General features: G+C 46.7%; 10 non-coding genes and 3 pseudogenes across 10 annotated transcripts; all 13 read left to right on the top strand.

Annotated features, from left to right (window-relative positions):
• The first annotated feature begins 2091 nt into the window (after window positions 1–2091).
• LOC130343594 (U2 spliceosomal RNA) lies at window positions 2092–2282 on the top strand. Its single transcript, XR_008882881.1, has one exon. It is a non-coding gene; the product is annotated as a U2 spliceosomal RNA (small nuclear RNA).
• A 2085-nt stretch (window positions 2283–4367) lies between these two features.
• On the top strand, window positions 4368–4558 carry LOC130343595 (U2 spliceosomal RNA). Its single transcript, XR_008882882.1, has one exon. It is a non-coding gene; the product is annotated as a U2 spliceosomal RNA (small nuclear RNA).
• A 2091-nt stretch (window positions 4559–6649) lies between these two features.
• LOC130343597 (U2 spliceosomal RNA) lies at window positions 6650–6840 on the top strand. Its single transcript, XR_008882883.1, has one exon. It is a non-coding gene; the product is annotated as a U2 spliceosomal RNA (small nuclear RNA).
• Window positions 6841–8922: 2082 nt separating this feature from the next.
• LOC130343572 (U2 spliceosomal RNA) lies at window positions 8923–9082 on the top strand (annotated as a pseudogene).
• A 693-nt stretch (window positions 9083–9775) lies between these two features.
• On the top strand, window positions 9776–9970 carry LOC130343569 (U2 spliceosomal RNA). The gene has a single exon (XR_008882864.1). It is a non-coding gene; the product is annotated as a U2 spliceosomal RNA (small nuclear RNA).
• A 2083-nt stretch (window positions 9971–12053) lies between these two features.
• LOC130343598 (U2 spliceosomal RNA) lies at window positions 12054–12244 on the top strand. The gene has a single exon (XR_008882884.1). It is a non-coding gene; the product is annotated as a U2 spliceosomal RNA (small nuclear RNA).
• Window positions 12245–14341: 2097 nt separating this feature from the next.
• LOC130343573 (U2 spliceosomal RNA) lies at window positions 14342–14501 on the top strand (annotated as a pseudogene).
• A 693-nt stretch (window positions 14502–15194) lies between these two features.
• On the top strand, window positions 15195–15390 carry LOC130343570 (U2 spliceosomal RNA). Its single transcript, XR_008882865.1, has one exon. It is a non-coding gene; the product is annotated as a U2 spliceosomal RNA (small nuclear RNA).
• Window positions 15391–17478: 2088 nt separating this feature from the next.
• Window positions 17479–17669, top strand: LOC130343553 (U2 spliceosomal RNA). The gene has a single exon (XR_008882852.1). It is a non-coding gene; the product is annotated as a U2 spliceosomal RNA (small nuclear RNA).
• A 2119-nt stretch (window positions 17670–19788) lies between these two features.
• LOC130343575 (U2 spliceosomal RNA) lies at window positions 19789–19948 on the top strand (annotated as a pseudogene).
• Window positions 19949–20642: 694 nt separating this feature from the next.
• LOC130343566 (U2 spliceosomal RNA) lies at window positions 20643–20824 on the top strand. The gene has a single exon (XR_008882861.1). It is a non-coding gene; the product is annotated as a U2 spliceosomal RNA (small nuclear RNA).
• Window positions 20825–22918: 2094 nt separating this feature from the next.
• On the top strand, window positions 22919–23109 carry LOC130343599 (U2 spliceosomal RNA). Its single transcript, XR_008882885.1, has one exon. It is a non-coding gene; the product is annotated as a U2 spliceosomal RNA (small nuclear RNA).
• A 2112-nt stretch (window positions 23110–25221) lies between these two features.
• Window positions 25222–25412, top strand: LOC130343601 (U2 spliceosomal RNA). Its single transcript, XR_008882887.1, has one exon. It is a non-coding gene; the product is annotated as a U2 spliceosomal RNA (small nuclear RNA).
• Window positions 25413–25561: the final 149 nt, after the last annotated feature.

Here is a 25561-nt window from a genome sequence, read left to right on the forward strand (position 1 = left end):
CCTTACAGGGTTAAAAAGAAAGATTCCTACTTTCATTGCTACCTGCTTGCTGGCTAGCCAGCTAGCCAGCCCTGTGGGCCTTGCTGCTGCTGCAGCCAAAAAACAAAAGGTGGTGCTGCTGCTGCTTCTGCTGCTTCTGCTTCTGCTTGTGTCTGGCCCCTGTTGGAGCGTCCAGGCACAGGACTTCTGCTGCTGCTGACTAAATGGCCTCCTTAATTGGATCATTTGAGTAGCCAGCACACCTGTGCAGGTAGGGCATGACATGATAGGCAGCTGTCTTGATAGCGGGTGGGTGCTGAATGTTCCTAATTGACAAAATAAGATTAATGCTTATGAAGAAATATAAAATCTCATCCCTTCCCCAATATCGCGCCACACCCCTACCCCTTAATTCCCTGGTTGAACTTGATGGACATATGTCTTTTTTCGACCGTACTAACTATGTAACTATGTAACATAACATGGGGGGGGGGGGGGGGTCTCCTGGCTGTTCACACAGGTGTGTCATTGCTGTACATTGACCATGCATTGCTTCTGTGGTATTGCAAAGGCAAAGACAAATGCTTCCAGCCATCCATTGCACTAATGGATTGGTCATCAGCTGGCTGTCTATGTCCCGCATCAATATAGACCAAAGTACAGAGGGTTAGGCTATGCTATTGTGCACCTACCTGATGCATCAGAAGGTGCGAGGCCCTTGCTAAATTCTGTGCACAGACTTTGAGATCTATGCTTTAGACTGTATCTAAACCTGCTCCAACATGGACTGACATTCTGGCCTACTTTCAGCCGATGCGACTTGTCTGTCGCTGAACAGTCGCTTTTTATGTATTCAGCACCTATGTATAATGTTGTAAAAATGCTCTAGAAGCTAAAGTCGCAGAAATGTCACACATATTTGGCCTGTAACTTTCTGTGCGACAAATTCAGACAGGAAAAATCAGTATAAATCCTTAGAAAATTATCCCCCAGTGTCTCCATCTGCTGGCGGTATTGAATAAGCATTGCTGCACTGATGGGGTATGCATTAGACGAAAAAAAAGAAGAAAAAGAAGAATAATACGCCCAGAAAAGAGGCGAAAAGGAGAAAAACGTAAAAAAACGTGAAAAAAAAGTAAGAGGAAGAGAAGAGAAAAAAAGGTGGAAATGGGTTTAAAAGTGATTTCGGCGGAGAAATATATATATATATATATATATATATATATATATATATATATATGCGCACACACACACATAGATATAAACGTATTCTCCGTTGAGATATTGCAGCCGCTGCTGTGTCCAGGCCCAGGAGCCTTAGCACTGTGCTGTGATGTCACTCAATACCACTGACATCACTAGGTGTAAACAACATCTCTCCTTTGCTGTGTATGTGACTATGGAGCTGTTTGGTGATGTCGTCTATTACGGCCTTCATAGAAGCAACAGGAGATTGTTGCATCCATCTTGAACCCTCAGAACTACAGTGCTATGATGTCACTCACTTCCACAGGCCTTGCAGAGTGTAAACAACAACAACCCAGCTTTGTTGTGTATGTAACCATAGGGATTTGTGATGTCACCTAGAACCTTCACAGCAGCGACAGCTTTATGAGGAGCATCAGCACTGCTCTGCCTGAGCAGAACCATCACCGCCATAGGTTGTCAAATAACCCGGATTTAACCCACACAGGTAAGTCCAATGGGGTGCAGGCATGTCCTCTATGCTTACAGCTTCCCGTGGGTGTTGGTTTGATACCGTTTGGGGACAGCCAAGGAGGCATCTGCAGGCAACAAAGGTAGGTGTGTGCTTGTGTGTGTGTTTCCTATGCAGATCCTAAGCCCAGTGTCACATGCAAGTAGGAGGAGTAAGAAGGGTTCCTGGCAAATCCGGGTTATGGATTGCATTTAAAAAGGCCCCGTGGGAGTGCAATGGGCCCCTGTCTTGCTGCTTAGCAATAATGGTATGGGTTTAGGTTCTGCTGTGTGTACTGGTGGTTGACTGCCCCCCAGCCCAGAGTGTGCATGGAAAATTGTCTGGCAGCCTCCCTGACAGCAAGCAGTGATAGTGCCCATGAAGGGGACCTTGTTGGGCCCGCCCCTTTCACGGTTATCGCTTCTCGGCCTTTTGGCTAAGATCAAGTGTAGTATCTGTTCTTATCAGTTTAATATCTGATACGTCCCCTATCTGGGGACCATATATTAAATGGATTTTTGAGAACGGGGGCCGATTTCGAAGCTTGCTTCCGTCGCCCTATGCATTGACCCGATATGGCAGTATCTTCGGGTACAGTGCACCACCCCCTTACAGGGTTAAAAAGAAAGATTCCTACTTTCATTGCTACCTGCTTGCTGGCTAGCCAGCTAGCCAGCCCTGTGGGCCTTGCTGCTGCTGCAGCCAAAAAACAAAAGGTGGTGCTGCTGCTGCTTCTGCTGCTTCTGCTTCTGCTTGTGTCTGGCCCCTGTTGGAGCGTCCAGGCACAGGACTTCTGCTGCTGCTGACTAAATGGCCTCCTTAATTGGATCATTTGAGTAGCCAGCACACCTGTGCAGGTAGGGCATGACATGATAGGCAGCTGCCTTGATAGCGGGTGGGTGCTGAATGTTCCTAATTGACAAAATAAGATTAATGCTTATGAAGAAATATAAAATCTCATCCCTTCCCCAATATCGCGCCACACCCCTACCCCTTAATTCCCTGGTTGAACTTGATGGACATATGTCTTTTTTCGACCGTACTAACTATGTAACTATGTAACATAACATGGGGGGGGGGGGTCTCCTGGCTGTTCACACAGGTGTGTCATTGCTGTACATTGACCATGCATTGCTTCTGTGGTATTGCAAAGGCAAAGACAAATGCTTCCAGCCATCCATTGCACTAATGGATTGGTCATCAGCTGGCTGTCTATGTCCCGCATCAATATAGACCAAAGTACAGAGGGTTAGGCTATGCTATTGTGCACCTACCTGATGCATCAGAAGGTGCGAGGCCCTTGCTAAATTCTGTGCACAGACTTTGAGATCTATGCTTTAGACTGTATCTAAACCTGCTCCAACATGGACTGACATTCTGGCCTACTTTCAGCCGATGCGACTTGTCTGTCGCTGAACAGTCGCTTTTTATGTATTCAGCACCTATGTATAATGTTGTAAAAATGCTCTAGAAGCTAAAGTCGCAGAAATGTCACACATATTTGGCCTGCAACTTTCTGTGCGACAAATTCAGACAGGAAAAATCAGTATAAATCCTTAGAAAATTATCCCCCAGTGTCTCCATCTGCTGGCGGTATTGAATAAGCATTGCTGCACTGATGGGGTATGCATTAGACGAAAAAAAAGAAGAAAAAGAAGAATAATACGCCCAGAAAAGAGGCGAAAAGGAGAAAAACGTAAAAAAACGTGAAAAAAAAGTAAGAGGAAGAGAAGGGAAAAAAAGGTGGAAATGGGTTTAAAAGTGATTTCGGCGGAGAAACATATATATATATATATATATATATATATATATATATATATGCGCACACACACACATAGATATAAACGTATTCTCCGTTGAGATATTGCAGCCGCTGCTGTGTCCAGGCCCAGGAGCCTTAGCACTGTGCTGTGATGTCACTCAATACCACTGACATCACTAGGTGTAAACAACATCTCTCCTTTGCTGTGTATGTGACTATGGAGCTGTTTGGTGATGTCGTCTATTACGGCCTTCATAGAAGCAACAGGAGATTGTTGCATCCATCTTGAACCCTCAGAACTACAGTGCTATGATGTCACTCACTTCCACAGGCCTTGCAGAGTGTAAACAACAACAACCCAGCTTTGTTGTGTATGTAACCATAGGGATTTGTGATGTCACCTAGAACCTTCACAGCAGCGACAGCTTTATGAGGAGCATCAGCACTGCTCTGCCTGAGCAGAACCATCACCGCCATAGGTTGTCAAATAACCCGGATTTAACCCACACAGGTAAGTCCAATGGGGTGCAGGCATGTCCTCTATGCTTACAGCTTCCCGTGGGTGTTGGTTTGATACCGTTTGGGGACAGCCAAGGAGGCATCTGCAGGCAACAAAGGTAGGTGTGTGCTTGTGTGTGTGTTTCCTATGCAGATCCTAAGCCCAGTGTCACATGCAAGTAGGAGGAGTAAGAAGGGTTCCTGGCAAATCCGGGTTATGGATTGCATTTAAAAAGGCCCCGTGGGAGTGCAATGGGCCCCTGTCTTGCTGCTTAGCAATAATGGTATGGGTTTAGGTTCTGCTGTGTGTACTGGTGGTTGACTGCCCCCCAGCCCAGAGTGTGCATGGAAAATTGTCTGGCAGCCTCCCTGACAGCAAGCAGTGATAGTGCCCATGAAGGGGACCTTGTTGGGCCCGCCCCTTTCACGGTTATCGCTTCTCGGCCTTTTGGCTAAGATCAAGTGTAGTATCTGTTCTTATCAGTTTAATATCTGATACGTCCCCTATCTGGGGACCATATATTAAATGGATTTTTGAGAACGGGGGCCGATTTCGAAGCTTGCTTCCGTCGCCCTATGCATTGACCCGATATGGCAGTATCTTCGGGTACAGTGCACCACCCCCTTACAGGGTTAAAAAGAAAGATTCCTACTTTCATTGCTACCTGCTTGCTGGCTAGCCAGCTAGCCAGCCCTGTGGGCCTTGCTGCTGCTGCAGCCAAAAAACAAAAGGTGGTGCTGCTGCTGCTTCTGCTGCTTCTGCTTCTGCTTGTGTCTGGCCCCTGTTGGAGCGTCCAGGCACAGGACTTCTGCTGCTGCTGACTAAATGGCCTCCTTAATTGGATCATTTGAGTAGCCAGCACACCTGTGCAGGTAGGGCATGACATGATAGGCAGCTGCCTTGATAGCGGGTGGGTGCTGAATGTTCCTAATTGACAAAATAAGATTAATGCTTATGAAGAAATATAAAATCTCATCCCTTCCCCAATATCGCGCCACACCCCTACCCCTTAATTCCCTGGTTGAACTTGATGGACATATGTCTTTTTTCGACCGTACTAACTATGTAACTATGTAACATAACATGGGGGGGGGGGGTCTCCTGGCTGTTCACACAGGTGTGTCATTGCTGTACATTGACCATGCATTGCTTCTGTGGTATTGCAAAGGCAAAGACAAATGCTTCCAGCCATCCATTGCACTAATGGATTGGTCATCAGCTGGCTGTCTATGTCCCGCATCAATATAGACCAAAGTACAGAGGGTTAGGCTATGCTATTGTGCACCTACCTGATGCATCAGAAGGTGCGAGGCCCTTGCTAAATTCTGTGCACAGACTTTGAGATCTATGCTTTAGACTGTATCTAAACCTGCTCCAACATGGACTGACATTCTGGCCTACTTTCAGCCGATGCGACTTGTCTGTCGCTGAACAGTCGCTTTTTATGTATTCAGCACCTATGTATAATGTTGTAAAAATGCTCTAGAAGCTAAAGTCGCAGAAATGTCACACATATTTGGCCTGCAACTTTCTGTGCGACAAATTCAGACAGGAAAAATCAGTATAAATCCTTAGAAAATTATCCCCCAGTGTCTCCATCTGCTGGCGGTATTGAATAAGCATTGCTGCACTGATGGGGTATGCATTAGACGAAAAAAAAGAAGAAAAAGAAGAATAATACGCCCAGAAAAGAGGCGAAAAGGAGAAAAACGTAAAAAAACGTGAAAAAAAAGTAAGAGGAAGAGAAGGGAAAAAAAGGTGGAAATGGGTTTAAAAGTGATTTCGGCGGAGAAACATATATATATATATATATATATATATATATATATATATATATATATGCGCACACACACACATAGATATAAACGTATTCTCCGTTGAGATATTGCAGCCGCTGCTGTGTCCAGGCCCAGGAGCCTTAGCACTGTGCTGTGATGTCACTCAATACCACTGACATCACTAGGTGTAAACAACATCTCTCCTTTGCTGTGTATGTGACTATGGAGCTGTTTGGTGATGTCGTCTATTACGGCCTTCATAGAAGCAACAGGAGATTGTTGCATCCATCTTGAACCCTCAGAACTACAGTGCTATGATGTCACTCACTTCCACAGGCCTTGCAGAGTGTAAACAACAACAACCCAGCTTTGTTGTGTATGTAACCATAGGGATTTGTGATGTCACCTAGAACCTTCACAGCAGCGACAGCTTTATGAGGAGCATCAGCACTGCTCTGCCTGAGCAGAACCATCACCGCCATAGGTTGTCAAATAACCCGGATTTAACCCACAAAGGTAAGTCCAATGGGGTGCAGGCATGTCCTCTATGCTTACAGCTTCCCGTGGGTGTTGGTTTGATACCGTTTGGGGACAGCCAAGGAGGCATCTGCAGGCAACAAAGGTAGGTGTGTGCTTGTGTGTGTGTTTCCTATGCAGATCCTAAGCCCAGTGTCACATGCAAGTAGGAGGAGTAAGAAGGGTTCCTGGCAAATCCGGGTTATGGATTGCATTTAAAAAGGCCCCGTGGGAGTGCAATGGGCCCCTGTCTTGCTGCTTAGCAATAATGGTATGGGTTTAGGTTCTGCTGTGTGTACTGGTGGTTGACTGCCCCCCAGCCCAGAGTGTGCATGGAAAATTGTCTGGCAGCCTCCCTGACAGCAAGCAGTGATAGTGCCCATGAAGGGGACCTTGTTGGGCCCGCCCCTTTCACGGTTATCGCTTCTCGGCCTTTTGGCTAAGATCAAGTGTAGTATCTGTTCTTATCAGTTTAATATCTGATACGTCCCCTATCTGGGGACCATATATTAAATGGATTTTTGAGAACGGGGGCCGATTTCGAAGCTTGCTTCCGTCGCCCTATGCATTGACCCGATATGGCAGTATCTTCGGGTACAGTGCACCACCCCCTTACAGGGTTAAAAAGAAAGATTCCTACTTTCATTGCTACCTGCTTGCTGGCTAGCCAGCTAGCCAGCCCTGTGGGCCTTGCTGCTGCTGCAGCCAAAAAACAAAAGGTGGTGCTGCTGCTGCTTCTGCTGCTTCTGCTTCTGCTTGTGTCTGGCCCCTGTTGGAGCGTCCAGGCACAGGACTTCTGCTGCTGCTGACTAAATGGCCTCCTTAATTGGATCATTTGAGTAGCCAGCACACCTGTGCAGGTAGGGCATGACATGATAGGCAGCTGCCTTGATAGCGGGTGGGTGCTGAATGTTCCTAATTGACAAAATAAGATTAATGCTTATGAAGAAATATAAAATCTCATCCCTTCCCCAATATCGCGCCACACCCCTACCCCTTAATTCCCTGGTTGAACTTGATGGACATATGTCTTTTTTCGACCGTACTAACTATGTAACTATGTAACATAACATGGGGGGGGGGGGGTCTCCTGGCTGTTCACACAGGTGTGTCATTGCTGTACATTGACCATGCATTGCTTCTGTGGTATTGCAAAGGCAAAGACAAATGCTTCCAGCCATCCATTGCACTAATGGATTGGTCATCAGCTGGCTGTCTATGTCCCGCATCAATATAGACCAAAGTACAGAGGGTTAGGCTATGCTATTGTGCACCTACCTGATGCATCAGAAGGTGCGAGGCCCTTGCTAAATTCTGTGCACAGACTTTGAGATCTATGCTTTAGACTGTATCTAAACCTGCTCCAACATGGACTGACATTCTGGCCTACTTTCAGCCGATGCGACTTGTCTGTCGCTGAACAGTCGCTTTTTATGTATTCAGCACCTATGTATAATGTTGTAAAAATGCTCTAGAAGCTAAAGTCGCAGAAATGTCACACATATTTGGCCTGCAACTTTCTGTGCGACAAATTCAGACAGGAAAAATCAGTATAAATCCTTAGAAAATTATCCCCCAGTGTCTCCATCTGCTGGCGGTATTGAATAAGCATTGCTGCACTGATGGGGTATGCATTAGACGAAAAAAAAGAAGAAAAAGAAGAATAATACGCCCAGAAAAGAGGCGAAAAGGAGAAAAACGTAAAAAAACGTGAAAAAAAAGTAAGAGGAAGAGAAGGGAAAAAAAGGTGGAAATGGGTTTAAAAGTGATTTCGGCGGAGAAATATATATATATATATATATATATATATATATATATATGCGCACACACACACATAGATATAAACGTATTCTCCGTTGAGATATTGCAGCCGCTGCTGTGTCCAGGCCCAGGAGCCTTAGCACTGTGCTGTGATGTCACTCAATACCACTGACATCACTAGGTGTAAACAACATCTCTCCTTTGCTGTGTATGTGACTATGGAGCTGTTTGGTGATGTCGTCTATTACGGCCTTCATAGAAGCAACAGGAGATTGTTGCATCCATCTTGAACCCTCAGAACTACAGTGCTATGATGTCACTCACTTCCACAGGCCTTGCAGAGTGTAAACAACAACAACCCAGCTTTGTTGTGTATGTAACCATAGGGATTTGTGATGTCACCTAGAACCTTCACAGCAGCGACAGCTTTATGAGGAGCATCAGCACTGCTCTGCCTGAGCAGAACCATCACCGCCATAGGTTGTCAAATAACCCGGATTTAACCCACACAGGTAAGTCCAATGGGGTGCAGGCATGTCCTCTATGCTTACAGCTTCCCGTGGGTGTTGGTTTGATACCGTTTGGGGACAGCCAAGGAGGCATCTGCAGGCAACAAAGGTAGGTGTGTGCTTGTGTGTGTGTTTCCTATGCAGATCCTAAGCCCAGTGTCACATGCAAGTAGGAGGAGTAAGAAGGGTTCCTGGCAAATCCGGGTTATGGATTGCATTTAAAAAGGCCCCGTGGGAGTGCAATGGGCCCCTGTCTTGCTGCTTAGCAATAATGGTATGGGTTTAGGTTCTGCTGTGTGTACTGGTGGTTGACTGCCCCCCAGCCCAGAGTGTGCATGGAAAATTGTCTGGCAGCCTCCCTGACAGCAAGCAGTGATAGTGCCCATGAAGGGGACCTTGTTGGGCCCGCCCCTTTCACGGTTATCGCTTCTCGGCCTTTTGGCTAAGATCAAGTGTAGTATCTGTTCTTATCAGTTTTCATGCTGGTGGGGATGGGTGCTGCATGGAGGATGCAGGTGTACCAGGGCTTTCCGGGGCTGGTTCTGAGGAATCAGCTCGACGGCTGCCCCGATGTGACCTGTTCCCTCCGGGTCTCGCCATGAGGCTGAGAGGGTCTAGAGCCGAGGTACTTTTGTGCCTCGGGGAGTGGTGACCCCGAGGTGCCGAAACTCACTGGGAGAATAGGCTCACTGAGTTGAAGCACGGGCACCATAATCTCTTCACCTTGTGGCACTCACCTCTTGATTCCCGGCCTTCTGGCTAGGATCAGAGAAATTTTTATAGATCCGGCCGGATGTCCGGGCAGTATATCTGCACACATTCACTTATTTATTTATTTTTTGTCTCACTGTGTCACTTTTTGCGTGTTGTGTGTTCACAGGATTTGTCAGGATGCGGTAGCCCTTCTGGGTGTCCCTCCTGGCGGTCTAGGGGAGGTGTGTGTGGCCATTAGGTTCCGCACCTCCCTGCAAACACCCCGGGTACTCCTGCTTCGCAGGGTACCTACCGTAATCGGCTCTGCGGGCAGATACCTTGGCTAACGCCAAGGGGGATGCCGGGAGCATTTGTGGTCTCCTAGTAGCTTCGGCGAAAAGGGACATCGAACCCGGAACCTCGCAGGTACCTTTTGGTCCGGAGGCGAAGGGTAAGGTTTGTTGGGGGGCCTCTCTCCTATCGGAGAAGGGCTTGCGATAGACCGCATCCTTTGTGCACGTTTTTTTTAGTGTAACACGTTTGCACTTTTTCTTGCACTTTGGGTGAATCGAAAGCACGTTCCTCGGCTTTAAAAAAAAAAAAAAAAAAAAAAAAAAAAAAAAATCTGTTCTTATCAGTTTAATATCTGATACGTCCCCTATCTGGGGACCATATATTAAATGGATTTTTGAGAACGGGGGCCGATTTCGAAGCTTGCTTCCGTCGCCCTATGCATTGACCCGATATGGCAGTATCTTCGGGTACAGTGCACCACCCCCTTACAGGGTTAAAAAGAAAGATTCCTACTTTCATTGCTACCTGCTTGCTGGCTAGCCAGCTAGCCAGCCCTGTGGGCCTTGCTGCTGCTGCAGCCAAAAAACAAAAGGTGGTGCTGCTGCTGCTTCTGCTGCTTCTGCTTCTGCTTGTGTCTGGCCCCTGTTGGAGCGTCCAGGCACAGGACTTCTGCTGCTGCTGACTAAATGGCCTCCTTAATTGGATCATTTGAGTAGCCAGCACACCTGTGCAGGTAGGGCATGACATGATAGGCAGCTGCCTTGATAGCGGGTGGGTGCTGAATGTTCCTAATTGACAAAATAAGATTAATGCTTATGAAGAAATATAAAATCTCATCCCTTCCCCAATATCGCGCCACACCCCTACCCCTTAATTCCCTGGTTGAACTTGATGGACATATGTCTTTTTTCGACCGTACTAACTATGTAACTATGTAACATAACATGGGGGGGGGGGGTCTCCTGGCTGTTCACACAGGTGTGTCATTGCTGTACATTGACCATGCATTGCTTCTGTGGTATTGCAAAGGCAAAGACAAATGCTTCCAGCCATCCATTGCACTAATGGATTGGTCATCAGCTGGCTGTCTATGTCCCGCATCAATATAGACCAAAGTACAGAGGGTTAGGCTATGCTATTGTGCACCTACCTGATGCATCAGAAGGTGCGAGGCCCTTGCTAAATTCTGTGCACAGACTTTGAGATCTATGCTTTAGACTGTATCTAAACCTGCTCCAACATGGACTGACATTCTGGCCTACTTTCAGCCGATGCGACTTGTCTGTCGCTGAACAGTCGCTTTTTATGTATTCAGCACCTATGTATAATGTTGTAAAAATGCTCTAGAAGCTAAAGTCGCAGAAATGTCACACATATTTGGCCTGCAACTTTCTGTGCGACAAATTCAGACAGGAAAAATCAGTATAAATCCTTAGAAAATTATCCCCCAGTGTCTCCATCTGCTGGCGGTATTGAATAAGCATTGCTGCACTGATGGGGTATGCATTAGACGAAAAAAAAGAAGAAAAAGAAGAATAATACGCCCAGAAAAGAGGCGAAAAGGAGAAAAACGTAAAAAAACGTGAAAAAAAAGTAAGAGGAAGAGAAGGGAAAAAAAGGTGGAAATGGGTTTAAAAGTGATTTCGGCGGAGAAACATATATATATATATATATATATATATATATATATATATGCGCACACACACACATAGATATAAACGTATTCTCCGTTGAGATATTGCAGCCGCTGCTGTGTCCAGGCCCAGGAGCCTTAGCACTGTGCTGTGATGTCACTCAATACCACTGACATCACTAGGTGTAAACAACATCTCTCCTTTGCTGTGTATGTGACTATGGAGCTGTTTGGTGATGTCGTCTATTACGGCCTTCATAGAAGCAACAGGAGATTGTTGCATCCATCTTGAACCCTCAGAACTACAGTGCTATGATGTCACTCACTTCCACAGGCCTTGCAGAGTGTAAACAACAACAACCCAGCTTTGTTGTGTATGTAACCATAGGGATTTGTGATGTCACCTAGAACCTTCACAGCAGCGACAGCTTTATGAGGAGCATCAGCACTGCTCTGCCTGAGCAGAACCATCACCGCCATAGGTTGTCAAATAACCCGGATTTAACCCACAAAGGTAAGTCCAATGGGGTGCAGGCATGTCCTCTATGCTTACAGCTTCCCGTGGGTGTTGGTTTGATACCGTTTGGGGACAGCCAAGGAGGCATCTGCAGGCAACAAAGGTAGGTGTGTGCTTGTGTGTGTGTTTCCTATGCAGATCCTAAGCCCAGTGTCACATGCAAGTAGGAGGAGTAAGAAGGGTTCCTGGCAAATCCGGGTTATGGATTGCATTTAAAAAGGCCCCGTGGGAGTGCAATGGGCCCCTGTCTTGCTGCTTAGCAATAATGGTATGGGTTTAGGTTCTGCTGTGTGTACTGGTGGTTGACTGCCCCCCAGCCCAGAGTGTGCATGGAAAATTGTCTGGCAGCCTCCCTGACAGCAAGCAGTGATAGTGCCCATGAAGGGGACCTTGTTGGGCCCGCCCCTTTCACGGTTATCGCTTCTCGGCCTTTTGGCTAAGATCAAGTGTAGTATCTGTTCTTATCAGTTTAATATCTGATACGTCCCCTATCTGGGGACCATATATTAAATGGATTTTTGAGAACGGGGGCCGATTTCGAAGCTTGCTTCCGTCGCCCTATGCATTGACCCGATATGGCAGTATCTTCGGGTACAGTGCACCACCCCCTTACAGGGTTAAAAAGAAAGATTCCTACTTTCATTGCTACCTGCTTGCTGGCTAGCCAGCTAGCCAGCCCTGTGGGCCTTGCTGCTGCTGCAGCCAAAAAACAAAAGGTGGTGCTGCTGCTGCTTCTGCTGCTTCTGCTTCTGCTTGTGTCTGGCCCCTGTTGGAGCGTCCAGGCACAGGACTTCTGCTGCTGCTGACTAAATGGCCTCCTTAATTGGATCATTTGAGTAGCCAGCACACCTGTGCAGGTAGGGCATGACATGATAGGCAGCTGCCTTGATAGCGGGTGGGTGCTGAATGTTCCTAATTGACAAAATAAGATTAATGCTTATGAAGAAATATAAAATCTCATCCCTTCCCCAATATCGCGCCACACCCCTACCCCTTAATTCCCTGGTTGAACTTGATGGACATATGTCTTTTTTCGACCGTACTAACTATGTAACTATGTAACATAACATGGGGGGGGGGGGTCTCCTGGCTGTTCACACAGGTGTGTCATTGCTGTACATTGACCATGCATTGCTTCTGTGGTATTGCAAAGGCAAAGACAAATGCTTCCAGCCATCCATTGCACTAATGGATTGGTCATCAGCTGGCTGTCTATGTCCCGCATCAATATAGACCAAAGTACAGAGGGTTAGGCTATGCTATTGTGCACCTACCTGATGCATCAGAAGGTGCGAGGCCCTTGCTAAATTCTGTGCACAGACTTTGAGATCTATGCTTTAGACTGTATCTAAACCTGCTCCAACATGGACTGACATTCTGGCCTACTTTCAGCCGATGCGACTTGTCTGTCGCTGAACAGTCGCTTTTTATGTATTCAGCACCTATGTATAATGTTGTAAAAATGCTCTAGAAGCTAAAGTCGCAGAAATGTCACACATATTTGGCCTGCAACTTTCTGTGCGACAAATTCAGACAGGAAAAATCAGTATAAATCCTTAGAAAATTATCCCCCAGTGTCTCCATCTGCTGGCGGTATTGAATAAGCATTGCTGCACTGATGGGGTATGCATTAGACGAAAAAAAAGAAGAAAAAGAAGAATAATACGCCCAGAAAAGAGGCGAAAAGGAGAAAAACGTAAAAAAACGTGAAAAAAAAGTAAGAGGAAGAGAAGGGAAAAAAAGGTGGAAATGGGTTTAAAAGTGATTTCGGCGGAGAAATATATATATATATATATATATATATATATATATATATATATATATATATATATGCGCACACACACACATAGATATAAACGTATTCTCCGTTGAGATATTGCAGCCGCTGCTGTGTCCAGGCCCAGGAGCCTTAGCACTGTGCTGTGATGTCACTCAATACCACTGACATCACTAGGTGTAAACAACATCTCTCCTTTGCTGTGTATGTGACTATGGAGCTGTTTGGTGATGTCGTCTATTACGGCCTTCATAGAAGCAACAGGAGATTGTTGCATCCATCTTGAACCCTCAGAACTACAGTGCTATGATGTCACTCACTTCCACAGGCCTTGCAGAGTGTAAACAACAACAACCCAGCTTTGTTGTGTATGTAACCATAGGGATTTGTGATGTCACCTAGAACCTTCACAGCAGCGACAGCTTTATGAGGAGCATCAGCACTGCTCTGCCTGAGCAGAACCATCACCGCCATAGGTTGTCAAATAACCCGGATTTAACCCACACAGGTAAGTCCAATGGGGTGCAGGCATGTCCTCTATGCTTACAGCTTCCCGTGGGTGTTGGTTTGATACCGTTTGGGGACAGCCAAGGAGGCATCTGCAGGCAACAAAGGTAGGTGTGTGCTTGTGTGTGTGTTTCCTATGCAGATCCTAAGCCCAGTGTCACATGCAAGTAGGAGGAGTAAGAAGGGTTCCTGGCAAATCCGGGTTATGGATTGCATTTAAAAAGGCCCCGTGGGAGTGCAATGGGCCCCTGTCTTGCTGCTTAGCAATAATGGTATGGGTTTAGGTTCTGCTGTGTGTACTGGTGGTTGACTGCCCCCCAGCCCAGAGTGTGCATGGAAAATTGTCTGGCAGCCTCCCTGACAGCAAGCAGTGATAGTGCCCATGAAGGGGACCTTGTTGGGCCCGCCCCTTTCACGGTTATCGCTTCTCGGCCTTTTGGCTAAGATCAAGTGTAGTATCTGTTCTTATCAGTTTTCATGCTGGTGGGGATGGGTGCTGCATGGAGGATGCAGGTGTACCAGGGCTTTCCGGGGCTGGTTCTGAGGAATCAGCTCGACGGCTGCCCCGATGTGACCTGTTCCCTCCGGGTCTCGCCATGAGGCTGAGAGGGTCTAGAGCCGAGGTACTTTTGTGCCTCGGGGAGTGGTGACCCCGAGGTGCCGAAACTCACTGGGAGAATAGGCTCACTGAGTTGAAGCACGGGCACCATAATCTCTTCACCTTGTGGCACTCACCTCTTGATTCCCGGCCTTCTGGCTAGGATCAGAGAAATTTTTATAGATCCGGCCGGATGTCCGGGCAGTATATCTGCACACATTCACTTATTTATTTATTTTTTGTCTCACTGTGTCACTTTTTGCGTGTTGTGTGTTCACAGGATTTGTCAGGATGCGGTAGCCCTTCTGGGTGTCCCTCCTGGCGGTCTAGGGGAGGTGTGTGTGGCCATTAGGTTCCGCACCTCCCTGCAAACACCCCGGGTACTCCTGCTTCGCAGGGTACCTACCGTAATCGGCTCTGCGGGCAGATACCTTGGCTAACGCCAAGGGGGATGCCGGGAGCATTTGTGGTCTCCTAGTAGCTTCGGCGAAAAGGGACATCGAACCCGGAACCTCGCAGGTACCTTTTGGTCCGGAGGCGAAGGGTAAGGTTTGTTGGGGGGCCTCTCTCCTATCGGAGAAGGGCTTGCGATAGACCGCATCCTTTGTGCACGTTTTTTTTAGTGTAACACGTTTGCACTTTTTCTTGCACTTTGGGTGAATCGAAAGCACGTTCCTCGGCTTTAAAAAAAAAAAAAAAAAAAAAAAAAAAAAAAAAATCTGTTCTTATCAGTTTAATATCTGATACGTCCCCTATCTGGGGACCATATATTAAATGGATTTTTGAGAACGGGGGCCGATTTCGAAGCTTGCTTCCGTCGCCCTATGCATTGACCCGATATGGCAGTATCTTCGGGTACAGTGCACCACCCCCTTACAGGGTTAAAAAGAAAGATTCCTACTTTCATTGCTACCTGCTTGCTGGCTAGCCAGCTAGCCAGCCCTGTGGGCCTTGCTGCTGCTGCAGCCAAAAAACAAAAGGTGGTGCTGCTGCTGCTTCTGCTGCTTCTGCTTCTGCTTGTGTCTGGCCCCTGTTGGAGCGTCCAGGCACAGGACTTCTGCTGCTGCTGACTAAATGGCCTCCTTAATTGGATCATTTGAGTAGCCAGCACACCTGTGCAGGTAGGGCATGACATGATAGGCAGCTGCCTTGATAGCGGGTGGGTGCTGAATGTTCCTAATTGACAAAATAAGATTAATGCTTATGAAGAAATATAAAATCTCATCCCTTCCCCAATATCGCGCCACACCCCTACCCCTTAATTCCCTGGTTGAACTTGATGGACATATGTCTTTTTTCGACCGTACTAACTATGTAACTATGTAACATAACATGGGGGGGGGGGGGGGTCTCCTGGCTGTTCACACAGGTGTGTCATTGCTGTACATTGACCATGCATTGCTTCTGTGGTATTGCAAAGGCAAAGACAAATGCTTCCAGCCATCCATTGCACTAATGGATTGGTCATCAGCTGGCTGTCTATGTCCCGCATCAATATAGACCAAAGTACAGAGGGTTAGGCTATGCTATTGTGCACCTACCTGATGCATCAGAAGGTGCGAGGCCCTTGCTAAATTCTGTGCACAGACTTTGAGATCTATGCTTTAGACTGTATCTAAACCTGCTCCAACATGGACTGACATTCTGGCCTACTTTCAGCCGATGCGACTTGTCTGTCGCTGAACAGTCGCTTTTTATGTATTCAGCACCTATGTATAATGTTGTAAAAATGCTCTAGAAGCTAAAGTCGCAGAAATGTCAAACATATTTGGCCTGCAACTTTCTGTGCGACAAATTCAGACAGGAAAAATCAGTATAAATCCTTAGAAAATTATCCCCCAGTGTCTCCATCTGCTGGCGGTATTGAATAAGCATTGCTGCACTGATGGGGTATGCATTAGACGAAAAAAAAGAAGAAAAAGAAGAATAATACGCCCAGAAAAGAGGCGAAAAGGAGAAAAACGTAAAAAAACGTGAAAAAAAAGTAAGAGGAAGAGAAGGGAAAAAAAGGTGGAAATGGGTTTAAAAGTGATTTCGGCGGAGAAATATATATATATATATATATATATATATATATATATATATATGCACACACACACACATAGATATAAACGTATTCTCCGTTGAGATATTGCAGCCGCTGCTGTGTCCAGGCCCAGGAGCCTTAGCACTGTGCTGTGATGTCACTCAATACCACTGACATCACTAGGTGTAAACAACATCTCTCCTTTGCTGTGTATGTGACTATGGAGCTGTTTGGTGATGTCGTCTATTACGGCCTTCATAGAAGCAACAGGAGATTGTTGCATCCATCTTGAACCCTCAGAACTACAGTGCTATGATGTCACTCACTTCCACAGGCCTTGCAGAGTGTAAACAACAACAACCCAGCTTTGTTGTGTATGTAACCATAGGGATTTGTGATGTCACCTAGAACCTTCACAGCAGCGACAGCTTTATGAGGAGCATCAGCACTGCTCTGCCTGAGCAGAACCATCACCGCCATAGGTTGTCAAATAACCCGGATTTAACCCACACAGGTAAGTCCAATGGGGTGCAGGCATGTCCTCTATGCTTACAGCTTCCCGTGGGTGTTGGTTTGATACCGTTTGGGGACAGCCAAGGAGGCATCTGCAGGCAACAAAGGTAGGTGTGTGCTTGTGTGTGTGTTTCCTATGCAGATCCTAAGCCCAGTGTCACATGCAAGTAGGAGGAGTAAGAAGGGTTCCTGGCAAATCCGGGTTATGGATTGCATTTAAAAAGGCCCCGTGGGAGTGCAATGGGCCCCTGTCTTGCTGCTTAGCAATAATGGTATGGGTTTAGGTTCTGCTGTGTGTACTGGTGGTTGACTGCCCCCCAGCCCAGAGTGTGCATGGAAAATTGTCTGGCAGCCTCCCTGACAGCAAGCAGTGATAGTGCCCATGAAGGGGACCTTGTTGGGCCCGCCCCTTTCACGGTTATCGCTTCTCGGCCTTTTGGCTAAGATCAAGTGAAGTATCTGTTCTTATCAGTTTAATATCTGATACGTCCCCTATCTGGGGACCATATATTAAATGGATTTTTGAGAACGGGGGCTGATTTCGAAGCTTGCTTCCGTCGCCCTATGCATTGACCCGATATGGCAGTATCTTCGGGTACAGTGCACCACCCCCTTACAGGGTTAAAAAGAAAGATTCCTACTTTCATTGCTACCTGCTTGCTGGCTAGCCAGCTAGCCAGCCCTGTGGGCCTTGCTGCTGCTGCAGCCAAAAAACAAAAGGTGGTGCTGCTGCTGCTTCTGCTGCTTCTGCTTCTGCTTGTGTCTGGCCCCTGTTGGAGCGTCCAGGCACAGGACTTCTGCTGCTGCTGACTAAATGGCCTCCTTAATTGGATCATTTGAGTAGCCAGCACACCTGTGCAGGTAGGGCATGACATGATAGGCAGCTGCCTTGATAGCGGGTGGGTGCTGAATGTTCCTAATTGACAAAATAAGATTAATGCTTATGAAGAAATATAAAATCTCATCCCTTCCCCAATATCGCGCCACACCCCTACCCCTTAATTCCCTGGTTGAACTTGATGGACATATGTCTTTTTTCGACCGTACTAACTATGTAACTATGTAACATAACATGGGGGGGGGGGGGGTCTCCTGGCTGTTCACACAGGTGTGTCATTGCTGTACATTGACCATGCATTGCTTCTGTGGTATTGCAAAGGCAAAGACAAATGCTTCCAGCCATCCATTGCACTAATGGATTGGTCATCAGCTGGCTGTCTATGTCCCGCATCAATATAGACCAAAGTACAGAGGGTTAGGCTATGCTATTGTGCACCTACCTGATGCATCAGAAGGTGCGAGGCCCTTGCTAAATTCTGTGCACAGACTTTGAGATCTATGCTTTAGACTGTATCTAAACCTGCTCCAACATGGACTGACATTCTGGCCTACTTTCAGCCGATGCGACTTGTCTGTCGCTGAACAGTCGCTTTTTATGTATTCAGCACCTATGTATAATGTTGTAAAAATGCTCTAGAAGCTAAAGTCGCAGAAATGTCACACATATTTGGCCTGCAACTTTCTGTGCGACAAATTCAGACAGGAAAAATCAGTATAAATCCTTAGAAAATTATCCCCCAGTGTCTCCATCTGCTGGCGGTATTGAATAAGCATTGCTGCACTGATGGGGTATGCATTAGACGAAAAAAAAGAAGAAAAAGAAGAATAATACGCCCAGAAAAGAGGCGAAAAGGAGAAAAACGTAAAAAAACGTGAAAAAAAAGTAAGAGGAAGAGAAGGGAAAAAAAGGTGGAAATGGGTTTAAAAGTGATTTCGGCGGAGAAATATATATATATATATATATATATATATATATATATATATATATATATATATATATATATATATATATATATATGCGCACACACACACATAGATATAAACGTATTCTCCGTTGAGATATTGCAGCCGCTGCTGTGTCCAGGCCCAGGAGCCTTAGCACTGTGCTGTGATGTCACTCAATACCACTGACATCACTAGGTGTAAACAACATCTCTCCTTTGCTGTGTATGTGACTATGGAGCTGTTTGGTGATGTCGTCTATTACGGCCTTCATAGAAGCAACAGGAGATTGTTGCATCCATCTTGAACCCTCAGAACTACAGTGCTATGATGTCACTCACTTCCACAGGCCTTGCAGAGTGTAAACAACAACAACCCAGCTTTGTTGTGTATGTAACCATAGGGATTTGTGATGTCACCTAGAACCTTCACAGCAGCGACAGCTTTATGAGGAGCATCAGCACTGCTCTGCCTGAGCAGAACCATCACCGCCATAGGTTGTCAAATAACCCGGATTTAACCCACACAGGTAAGTCCAATGGGGTGCAGGCATGTCCTCTATGCTTACAGCTTCCCGTGGGTGTTGGTTTGATACCGTTTGGGGACAGCCAAGGAGGCATCTGCAGGCAACAAAGGTAGGTGTGTGCTTGTGTGTGTGTTTCCTATGCAGATCCTAAGCCCAGTGTCACATGCAAGTAGGAGGAGTAAGAAGGGTTCCTGGCAAATCCGGGTTATGGATTGCATTTAAAAAGGCCCCGTGGGAGTGCAATGGGCCCCTGTCTTGCTGCTTAGCAATAATGGTATGGGTTTAGGTTCTGCTGTGTGTACTGGTGGTTGACTGCCCCCCAGCCCAGAGTGTGCATGGAAAATTGTCTGGCAGCCTCCCTGACAGCAAGCAGTGATAGTGCCCATGAAGGGGACCTTGTTGGGCCCGCCCCTTTCACGGTTATCGCTTCTCGGCCTTTTGGCTAAGATCAAGTGTAGTATCTGTTCTTATCAGTTTTCATGCTGGTGGGGATGGGTGCTGCATGGAGGATGCAGGTGTACCAGGGCTTTCCGGGGCTGGTTCTGAGGAATCAGCTCGACGGCTGCCCCGATGTGACCTGTTCCCTCCGGGTCTCGCCATGAGGCTGAGAGGGTCTAGAGCCGAGGTACTTTTGTGCCTCGGGGAGTGGTGACCCCGAGGTGCCGAAACTCACTGGGAGAATAGACTCACTGGGTTGAAGCACGGGCACCATAATCTCTTCACCTTGTGGCACTCACCTCTTGATTCCCGGCCTTCTGGCTAGGATCAGAGAAATTTTTATAGATCCGGCCGGATGTCCGGGCAGTATATCTGCACACATTCACTTATTTATTTCTTTTTTGTCTCACTGTGTCACTTTTTGCGTGTTGTGTGTTCACAGGATTTGTCAGGATGCGGTAGCCCTTCTGGGTGTCCCTCCTGGCGGTCTAGGGGAGGTGTGTGTGGCCATTAGGTTCCGCACCTCCCTGCAAACACCCCGGGTACTCCTGCTTTGGCAGGGTACCTACCGTAATCGGCTCTGCGGGCAGATACCTTGGCTAATGCCAAGGGGGATGCCGGGAGCATTTGTGGTCCCCTAGTAGCTTCGGCGAAAAGGGACATCGAACCTGGAACCTCGCAGGTACCTTTTGGTCCGGAGGCGAAGGGTAAGGTTTGTTGGGGGGCCTCTCTCCTATCGGAGAAGGGCTTGCGATAGACCGCATCCTTTGTGCACGTTTTTTTTAGTGTAACACGTTTGCACTTTTTCTTGCACTTTGGGTGAATCGAAAGCACGTTCCTCGGCTTTAGATAAAAAAAAAAAAAAAATCTGTTCTTATCAGTTTAATATCTGATACGTCCCCTATCTGGGGACCATATATTAAATGGATTTTTGAGAACGGGGGCCGATTTCGAAGCTTGCTTCCGTCGCCCTATGCATTGACCCGATATGGCAGTATCTTCGGGTACAGTGCACCACCCCCTTACAGGGTTAAAAAGAAAGATTCCTACTTTCATTGCTACCTGCTTGCTGGCTAGCCAGCTAGCCAGCCCTGTGGGCCTTGCTGCTGCTGCAGCCAAAAAACAAAAGGTGGTGCTGCTGCTGCTTCTGCTGCTTCTGCTTCTGCTTGTGTCTGGCCCCTGTTGGAGCGTCCAGGCACAGGACTTCTGCTGCTGCTGACTAAATGGCCTCCTTAATTGGATCATTTGAGTAGCCAGCACACCTGTGCAGGTAGGGCATGACATGATAGGCAGCTGCCTTGATAGCGGGTGGGTGCTGAATGTTCCTAATTGACAAAATAAGATTAATGCTTATGAAGAAATATAAAATCTCATCCCTTCCCCAATATCGCGCCACACCCCTACCCCTTAATTCCCTGGTTGAACTTGATGGACATATGTCTTTTTTCGACCGTACTAACTATGTAACTATGTAACATAACATGGGGGGGGGGGGGGGGGTCTCCTGGCTGTTCACACAGGTGTGTCATTGCTGTACATTGACCATGCATTGCTTCTGTGGTATTGCAAAGGCAAAGACAAATGCTTCCAGCCATCCATTGCACTAATGGATTGGTCATCAGCTGGCTGTCTATGTCCCGCATCAATATAGACCAAAGTACAGAGGGTTAGGCTATGCTATTGTGCACCTACCTGATGCATCAGAAGGTGCGAGGCCCTTGCTAAATTCTGTGCACAGACTTTGAGATCTATGCTTTAGACTGTATCTAAACCTGCTCCAACATGGACTGACATTCTGGCCTACTTTCAGACGATGCGACTTGTCTGTCGCTGAACAGTCGCTTTTTATGTATTCAGCACCTATGTATAATGTTGTAAAAATGCTCTAGAAGCTAAAGTCGCAGAAATGTCACACATATTTGGCCTGCAACTTTCTGTGCGACAAATTCAGACAGGAAAAATCAGTATAAATCCTTAGAAAATTATCCCCCAGTGTCTCCATCTGCTGGCGGTATTGAATAAGCATTGCTGCACTGATGGGGTATGCATTAGACGAAAAAAAAGAAAAAAAAGAAGAATAATACGCCCAGAAAAGAGGCGAAAAGGAGAAAAACGTAAAAAAACGTGAAAAAAAAGTAAGAGGAAGAGAAGGGAAAAAAAGGTGGAAATGGGTTTAAAAGTGATTTCGGCGGAGAAATATATATATATATATATATATATATATATATATATATATATATATGCGCACACACACACATAGATATAAACGTATTCTCCGTTGAGATATTGCAGCCGCTGCTGTGTCCAGGCCCAGGAGCCTTAGCACTGTGCTGTGATGTCACTCAATACCACTGACATCACTAGGTGTAAACAACATCTCTCCTTTGCTGTGTATGTGACTATGGAGCTGTTTGGTGATGTCGTCTATTACGGCCTTCATAGAAGCAACAGGAGATTGTTGCATCCATCTTGAACCCTCAGAACTACAGTGCTATGATGTCACTCACTTCCACAGGCCTTGCAGAGTGTAAACAACAACAACCCAGCTTTGTTGTGTATGTAACCATAGGGATTTGTGATGTCACCTAGAACCTTCACAGCAGCGACAGCTTTATGAGGAGCATCAGCACTGCTCTGCCTGAGCAGAACCATCACCGCCATAGGTTGTCAAATAACCCGGATTTAACCCACACAGGTAAGTCCAATGGGGTGCAGGCATGTCCTCTATGCTTACAGCTTCCCGTGGGTGTTGGTTTGATACCGTTTGGGGACAGCCAAGGAGGCATCTGCAGGCAACAAAGGTAGGTGTGTGCTTGTGTGTGTGTTTCCTATGCAGATCCTAAGCCCAGTGTCACATGCAAGTAGGAGGAGTAAGAAGGGTTCCTGGCAAATCCGGGTTATGGATTGCATTTAAAAAGGCCCCGTGGGAGTGCAATGGGCCCCTGTCTTGCTGCTTAGCAATAATGGTATGGGTTTAGGTTCTGCTGTGTGTACTGGTGGTTGACTGCCCCCCAGCCCAGAGTGTGCATGGAAAATTGTCTGGCAGCCTCCCTGACAGCAAGCAGTGATAGTGCCCATGAAGGGGACCTTGTTGGGCCCGCCCCTTTCACGGTTATCGCTTCTCGGCCTTTTGGCTAAGATCAAGTGTAGTATCTGTTCTTATCAGTTTAATATCTGATACGTCCCCTATCTGGGGACCATATATTAAATGGATTTTTGAGAACGGGGGCCGATTTCGAAGCTTGCTTCCGTCGCCCTATGCATTGACCCGATATGGCAGTATCTTCGGGTACAGTGCACCACCCCCTTACAGGGTTAAAAAGAAAGATTCCTACTTTCATTGCTACCTGCTTGCTGGCTAGCCAGCTAGCCAGCCCTGTGGGCCTTGCTGCTGCTGCAGCCAAAAAACAAAAGGTGGTGCTGCTGCTGCTTCTGCTGCTTCTGCTTCTGCTTGTGTCTGGCCCCTGTTGGAGCGTCCAGGCACAGGACTTCTGCTGCTGCTGACTAAATGGCCTCCTTAATTGGATCATTTGAGTAGCCAGCACACCTGTGCAGGTAGGGCATGACATGATAGGCAGCTGCCTTGATAGCGGGTGGGTGCTGAATGTTCCTAATTGACAAAATAAGATTAATGCTTATGAAGAAATATAAAATCTCATCCCTTCCCCAATATCGCGCCACACCCCTACCCCTTAATTCCCTGGTTGAACTTGATGGACATATGTCTTTTTTCGACCGTACTAACTATGTAACTATGTAACATAACATGGGGGGGGGGGGTCTCCTGGCTGTTCACACAGGTGTGTCATTGCTGTACATTGACCATGCATTGCTTCTGTGGTATTGCAAAGGCAAAGACAAATGCTTCCAGCCATCCATTGCACTAATGGATTGGTCATCAGCTGGCTGTCTATGTCCCGCATCAATATAGACCAAAGTACAGAGGGTTAGGCTATGCTATTGTGCACCTACCTGATGCATCAGAAGGTGCGAGGCCCTTGCTAAATTCTGTGCACAGACTTTGAGATCTATGCTTTAGACTGTATCTAAACCTGCTCCAACATGGACTGACATTCTGGCCTACTTTCAGCCGATGCGACTTGTCTGTCGCTGAACAGTCGCTTTTTATGTATTCAGCACCTATGTATAATGTTGTAAAAATGCTCTAGAAGCTAAAGTCGCAGAAATGTCACACATATTTGGCCTGCAACTTTCTGTGCGACAAATTCAGACAGGAAAAATCAGTATAAATCCTTAGAAAATTATCCCCCAGTGTCTCCATCTGCTGGCGGTATTGAATAAGCATTGCTGCACTGATGGGGTATGCATTAGACGAAAAAAAAGAAGAAAAAGAAGAATAATACGCCCAGAAAAGAGGCGAAAAGGAGAAAAACGTAAAAAAACGTGAAAAAAAAGTAAGAGGAAGAGAAGGGAAAAAAAGGTGGAAATGGGTTTAAAAGTGATTTCGGCGGAGAAATATATATATATATATATATATATATATATATATATATATATATATACGCGCACACACACACATATATATAAACGTATTCTCCGTTGAGATATTGCAGCCGCTGCTGTGTCCAGGCCCAGGAGCCTTAGCACTGTGCTGTGATGTCACTCAATACCACTGACATCACTAGGTGTAAACAACATCTCTCCTTTGCTGTGTATGTGACTATGGAGCTGTTTGGACTATGGAGCTGTTTGGTGATGTCGTCTATTACGGCCTTCATAGAAGCAACAGGAGATTGTTGCATCCATCTTGAACCCTCAGAACTACAGTGCTATGATGTCACTCACTTCCACAGGCCTTGCAGAGTGTAAACAACAACAACCCAGCTTTGTTGTGTATGTAACCATAGGGATTTGTGATGTCACCTAGAACCTTCACAGCAGCGACAGCTTTATGAGGAGCATCAGCACTGCTCTGCCTGAGCAGAACCATCACCGCCATAGGTTGTCAAATAACCCGGATTTAACCCACACAGGTAAGTCCAATGGGGTGCAGGCATGTCCTCTATGCTTACAGCTTCCCGTGGGTGTTGGTTTGATACCGTTTGGGGACAGCCAAGGAGGCATCTGCAGGCAACAAAGGTAGGTGTGTGCTTGTGTGTGTGTTTCCTATGCAGATCCTAAGCCCAGTGTCACATGCAAGTAGGAGGAGTAAGAAGGGTTCCTGGCAAATCCGGGTTATGGATTGCATTTAAAAAGGCCCCGTGGGAGTGCAATGGGCCCCCTGTCTTGCTGCTTAGCAATAATGGTATGGGTTTAGGGTTCTGCTGTGTGTACTGGTGGTTGACTGCCCCCCCAGCCCAGAGTGTGCATGGAAAATTGTCTGGCAGCCTCCCTGACAGCAAGCAGTGATAGTGCCCATGAAGGGGACCTTGTTGGGCCCGCCCCTTTTCACGGTTATCGCTTCTCGGCCTTTTGGCTAAGATCAAGTGTAGTATCTGTTCTTATCAGTTTAATATCTGATACGTCCCCTATCTGGGGACCATATATTAAATGGATTTTTGAGAACGGGGGCCGATTTCGAAGCTTGCTTCCGTCGCCCTATGCATTGACCCGATATGGCAGTATCTTCGGGTACAGTGCACCACCCCCTTACAGGGTTAAAAAGAAAGATTCCTACTTTCATTGCTACCTGCTTGCTGGCTAGCCAGCTAGCCAGCCCTGTGGGCCTTGCTGCTGCTGCAGCCAAAAAACAAATGGTGGTGCTGCTGCTGCTTCTGCTGCTTCTGCTTCTGCTTG

The sequence above is a fragment of the Hyla sarda genome, unplaced genomic scaffold (genome assembly GCF_029499605.1).
Source record: "Hyla sarda isolate aHylSar1 unplaced genomic scaffold, aHylSar1.hap1 scaffold_687, whole genome shotgun sequence".
NCBI lineage: Eukaryota > Metazoa > Chordata > Amphibia > Anura > Hylidae > Hyla > Hyla sarda.